Here is a 6,345-nt window from a genome sequence, read left to right as displayed (position 1 = left end):
AACAGTTTGCTGCACTGAATTGCACTTATTCTTGGACTTGAGTTATAGTTCACTTAGATTTTGGTTCACTGTTCTCTTTTTATATAGGTTTTTTAATGGATTGTTATCAGTTTTGACTGATTTATTATTCACTTTTAGATTTTTCAATGTGCGCTCATCACTTTTACTTTTATACCTTTGTTTTTGTCGTTAGCACATATTAGATTTGAGCAGCATTTTGGTTTTACACCAGTCATTCATTCACTTTTCACTGTTGGCCAGCGCTTTAGTTCATCCTTTTATTTTACTAATAAATACATTCTTCCATGATTACTGTCTTTGAAGTTTCCTATGTATCCAGGTCATAGCAGAGCTACCGTGTTTCCCCGAAAATAAGACGTACTCCGAAAATAAGCCGTAGCGGGATTTCGACGCAAGATCGAAATATAAGACACCCCTCCGAAAATAAGACGTAGTGATGGCGTGTCGAATCCCCGATAATAAGACGTAGCGAGGGTGTGTCGAATCCCCCGAAAATAAGACGTAGCAATGGGCGTGTCGTATGCGGCGCGGAGCGGTAAACAACACGTGATACGGTAGTACTGTACTGGTGCGGAGCTCAGAGCTGTAAAGAAGTGAGGAGAAGCTCTGTACCACCTCTCTCACCCCACACAAACACCAGGGGATAGGGGGAAAAGCTGCTACTGAGCCCAAAGAGATCACCCCAGATCCACTCTCAGTCTACAGGTGGACAGAGGAAATTCCAAGAAGCGCAAGTGTGGTTCAGGTAGGCAACCTTTATTTTCTGAGCTGGAAGACATGGTTAGTGAATGGGTTGCTGACAGGAGAGCAAAGGCTTTGGTTGTGCGCAGGGCTGATATTCAAACATTTGCCCGTGAAATGGCACCACAATTCGACATATAAGACACCACCCGAAAATAAGCCATAGTGTGATTTTTTGAGGGAAAAAAAATATAAGACGGTGTCTTATTTTCGGGGAAACACGGTAGTAGTAGTCACATTCAACTGGACTTGTTCTGTAATGTTGAAGGCCCATCATACCTTCTCCAGACCTGACAAAGTGGGATGAAGAAGCTATAAAACGACTTCAACATTACAGAAAGTCTGGTTGAATATGACAATCTACTACCAGCTATGCTAATAAAATATTGCTAGACAGGGTTGGTAAAGGTTGGCGCACTCAGCCTGAGGACTGACAGTTGTTGGACTGCTGCCAGTGCATATTAGGAGGCAGTGTTGCCAACCTACCAGATTGAAATTTACTGACACAACACCCAAAATTTACCGGCACAGCCAAGTTTTTACTGGCCTTTTCGAAAGTTACAAAATTACAGTTTTAAGCGCACATTTTAGTATTTAGGCTACCAACAAGTACAATACGCAATTTGTAATGTGCTTTAATGTAAATATTAAGACAAAAACAAATCTTATTTTATTTACGATAGTTAATACAGTACAATAGATTAATAGTAAGTAAGTAGCCCAGGGACAAGACTCAGGAGGGCAATAAATTGGAATGGGCGGCACACACACATGAAATTGACTCTCACAGGGGCACTGACAGCAGTGTGCTGCAGCACAGATTCATAGCTCCCAACTGTCCCTGATTTCGAGGGACTGTCCCTGATTTGGAGCAATGTCCCTCTTTCCCCCTCATTTTGGTCTGATCCATATATTTGTATATAAAATTCACTTTTTATCTTTCAAAAAGTGTTTCCCAGCGCTAAACCTTTCATCCAAATTCTAAATTGCTGCATTTGTAAATTTTAGGCTTCATTTCCACTGGCGTTTTTACAGCCACTTTTCTGAGCGTTTTTTACAGCTTAAAAACGCCTGTCCATGTTATTCTATGGCATCATGCCCACATAGGCGTTTTTGAGCTTCAAATGGCATAGGCGTTTTTGAGCTGTAAAAAAAACGCTCAAAACGCTCAAAAACGCGTAACAACGCGCAAAAACGCTCCAGCTCAAAAAAAAAAAAAAAAATTTTTTTTTTTACAAAATAAACATGGACAGGCGTTTTTAAGCTGTAAAAAAGGCTAACAAAAGTGGCTGTAAAAACGCCAGTGGAAATGAAGCCTAAAAGGCCAATATAAAGGAATAGTGGTGGTAAAAAAAAAGTCCTTGTGGATTTAAAGTGGATGTAAACCCTCCATAAACCCAGTGAAGTGAACAGCCTCAGATGATACACAGAGATTAACCAAATCTCCCTATTTGGGTTTAATATGTATATCTGCTGTGTTCACATTTATATACCGTTTAGAAAGTTGAGATCGTGTTAGGAGATTTTTCTCTTCCTGGTTAACACAGAGTGTGATGTCTGGGCATACAGCCAAGATAGCTAACATTGCTGATTGGAGGAAAGGCACACACCCCCTCTAATCATATGCAGAGACTCTCAGAGCTGTTTTGTAATAGGAGCTGCTCTCTGCTACTCTATTTTAGCAACCTTCAGCCTACTTTTTTCTAAAAAGTCAAAAAATATGTCAGGAGTTCTCAGGCTGATAACAAAGGAACCGTTCAGAAGAGAGCTATAAGACTTAGCTCATTGAAAAGAGGTAACAAAATACTGCAAATATATGTGTCCAGCTCAAATTTCATGAATCGGGTTTACATCCACTTTAACTAACCTTTTTTTTGTGGATAATTCTCCTTTAAGGGGGTGTAGCAAGGGGTGTGCCCTATGTGCATTGACTTAAAAAAGGAAATTCCGACAACAATTGTCCAATGGAGCATACAGACGGTCGCATTATCCGACAAAACACGTGGATCGGACAATTGTTGTTGAAATATCCGATCGTGTGTACGGGCCTTAAGGCTCCCATTGGGAAATTAACTACAACAGCTGTCCACAGAACCCATTCACCAGCTATAGGAGAATTGCAGGCAAAATGGACTAGTGCAGTGGTCATCAACCAGGGCTCAAGTCCTGCGGGAACGCGTGGGAACGGAGTTCCTGCACTTTTTTCACAGCAGGAACTCAGTTCCCCTTTGCAGGACTAGAGCAGCCGAGAGCAGCCGAGCCGCCCGAGCCAATCCTTCACTAAGCGGCGATTCCCAGCTCGAGTCACTGTCAGGGGCAGGCAAACCTTAGTATTCCTTTATGTTACTGGCCACTTCCTGTATATGGATTCATCAGGTAGTGTGCGGGTATTCTGTCACTTCCTCGATGCCGCAATGTCTCCTGGGAACTTTTGTCATTGTTCCCATGAGACATTGCGGAGGTCTGCCGCAAGTTATCGCAGGATTTAGAAAGAACTTGCGGTTTAGTAATTATGCATATGAGCGTATAATTTTTATTTTTTTTGGGCGGGGGAATGGATCTTGGGTGGGAGTTCCCACACATTTTTCCCCAGGACTTGACCCCTGTCATCAACCCTCAGGGCCCACTAACAGGCCAGGTTTTATGTATTACCTTGGGGAGATGCAGACTAGAATACTGCAATAACTGAGCAGACAATGATATCACCTATGATGTTTTTCAGCTATCTTGCAAACCTGGCCTGTTAGTGGGCCCTGAGGACAGGAGTTGATGACCACTGGACTAGAACATCTGATGGATAAGGCAACAAAATTTGTTATGAATATCCAGTCCTGTACATTCAGAAGGTCTGGTTCAGAAAAAGTTGTTGGGTACAGTATGGGGATTTTATGTTTAGATGAAGTGTCATTTGTGATGGTTTTGCTGAGTCTTCAGTCAGTTGGCTTTTTCTTGTGCCAATTAAGTGGTAAAGATCTGGAAGAAATAAATGGATAATATAGTTAATTAGATAATACAGTACATACTCAGGCTAAAAAAAAAAAAAAAATCATCAACTTCTCTAAAAAACTGTTCTCTTGACCCATGCATACTGCATTGTGTGTGCTATGTTCAGTGGCGGCTGGTACTCAAAATTTTTGGGGGGGTGCAAACAAAAAAAAATAAAAAAAATGCAGCCTCACTGTGCCCATCAAATGCAGCCACTGTGCCTCAATTGTCACCACTGTGCCATGCCATCAAACGCAGCAACTGTGCCATCAATTGTCACCACTGTGCCATGCCATCAAACGCAGCCACTGTGCCATCAATTGTCACCACTGTGACATGCCATCAAACGCAGCCACTGCGCCATCAATTATCACGACTGTGCCATGCCATCAAATGCAGTCACTATGCGATCAATTTGCACCACTGTGCCATGCCATCAAACGCAGTCACTGTGCCATGCCATCAAACGCAGTCACTGTGCCATGCCATCAAACGCAGTCACTGTGCCATGCCATCAAACACAGCCACTGTGCCATCAATGGTTACCACTGTGCCATGCCATCAAACGCAGCCACTGTGCCCCTCAATTGTCACCACCGGGTCGTGTTGAAGTGTCCCGGGAAGGAGGATCAGACCTTTTCGGTCTCATCGACTTCCGCAAGAGGGGACACTGTTATGTTGCCTGATCCCCGCTTTTACAAGTAGGTCAGATGTTGAGTTTGCCTGACCTACTGACTTTTCGGAAGTTTTGGACAAGGGTTTGCCCCGTTCGAATTGTATTTTTCTCCCAGTTTCCCCTTTCCCCCTGGCCTCTCCGGATCCACATCAAGTTATTATGTGAAGAACTTTAGAGGGGTTGGGTTCAGTCAGTTAGGCCTCGTACACACAACAGAGTTTCTCGGCAGAATTCACCGAGAAACTCGGTCAAAACCCGGATTCTGCCGAGAAACTCTGTCGTCTGTACAGTTTTGGCTCGATGGAGCCGCCGAGGAACTCGACGAGAAAATAGAGAACATGTTCTCTATTTTCTCGTTGTTCTATGGGAGAAGGCGGCCCGCCGAGCTCCTCGGCGGCTTCATCCCAAAACTCGACGAGGAACTCGACGTGCCAAGCACGTCGAGTTCCTCTGTCGTGTGTACGGGGCCTTAGAGGGGTTCCTTGCCAACTTCTTCACAGCAGCACCGGAAGATTCAGTGAAAAGAGAAATGTTTTATCTTTTTACTTCCCTTTTGCTGCTACTTCTTTACAATTGAACTTGGACTGCCGCAGTTCCAGCGCACTGACCGCTAGGGGCAGTGTTCTGCAACATTCTATTGCAGGACAAAAATGTACATTTGGTTTAGAGTTTTATTTCTTGCAAACAGAGTAAAGGGTAAATTATGCTCAGCACTTATGCTGCGTACAGACGGTCGTTTTATGCAATGTAAAAAAATGACGTTTTCTGTGAAGTAAAAAACGACGTTTTTGAAACTTCAATTTTCAAAAACGATGTTGCCTACACACCATCGTTTTTTCACAGTGCTCTAGCAAAGCGAGGTTACGTTCACCACGTTTTTCCATTGAAGCTCGCTTTATAACTAGCTTCTGGGCATGCACGGGTGTAAAAACGTTGTTTGAAACGTCGTTTTTTGCTACACACGGTCAATTTCTGTGAAGTAAAAAACGACGTTTTGAAAAACGACACATAAAATTGAAGCATGCTTCAATTTTTTTGGGTCGTTTTTCAGAAGACATAAAACAACGTTTTCTCCCACACACAATCATTTAAAGTGACGTTTTTAAAAACTTTGTTTTTTAACATCGCATTAAACGACCGTCTGTACGCGGCATTACACTTAAACTCCTCGGGAGGAAGGGAAATTTTGCGCGTTGCCGGGAGTGTGCAGTTTCAATTCCGAACTTGGAGACTGTATATAGAAACGGTCTTATTACATTAGGATGTGTATTTTTGTATGCTCTTTTATATTTTTATGCAGGTTTTTCTGGACCCACCTACTATCAACACTGCAGAGACTGGGCAGCATAGATAGATAGGGTTGTGTATGTGTGTATTGTCATATGTTATTTAAATTGCCAATATTGTAATTTAATGTTTACAAATGTGTTTCTTCTATTTTCCTACTTTCTATACTGTTTAGCAAGTATCAGGCTGGCATTCAGGCTTGAATGCCTTAGGACACTGGGGACAGTGGGGGGGAGTATGTAGCGCCCCCTTACTTTTAGGTCCAGGCGGAGCCGCTTTTCCCTAGCATCCAATTAGAGGAGTTTTCCCTCGCGGGGCATTCTGGGGAGGAGTATTTCTGTGGTGGAGGCCATTGTTCTGGGTTCTTCGCGGGTTCCTGGTTCCGGGTGCGGCACCCACCTTTAGGGTGTGCGCACATTGCGGGCCACCACTATGGCCTACCTTGCCTGGGGTCGTGTGCAACGCAGAGTTCCTGACTCTGGGCCCTCCTGGCCTGGAGCAACTGATGCTACCGGGGGCCCCAGTGACTTACTGGGTTCCCAACTCTACTGAAGAGATCCCAAGCTGCGTGCTGTGCAGTGGGGGGTTGGCTCAAGGAGAACCAGGAGGCAGGTTGTCTGAGAAGCTTGAAAGAA

General features: G+C 43.7%; 1 protein-coding gene across 1 annotated transcript in view; it reads right to left on the bottom strand.

Annotated features, from left to right (window-relative positions):
• Window positions 1-3,463: 3,463 nt before the first annotated feature.
• The window catches only part of LOC120910459, a 41,758-nt gene continuing 38,876 nt past the window's right edge, over window positions 3,464-6,345 (bottom strand). The window contains exon 6 of the mRNA XM_040322217.1: window positions 3,464-3,735. The gene's annotated coding sequence lies outside the window, so the exon portion shown is untranslated. The remainder of the gene's footprint in view (window positions 3,736-6,345) is intronic.

The sequence above is a fragment of the Rana temporaria genome, chromosome 8 (assembly GCF_905171775.1).
Source record: "Rana temporaria chromosome 8, aRanTem1.1, whole genome shotgun sequence".
NCBI lineage: Eukaryota > Metazoa > Chordata > Amphibia > Anura > Ranidae > Rana > Rana temporaria.
Note: the sequence above shows the minus strand (reverse complement) of the source record. Positions and strands in the feature narration are given on the sequence as shown.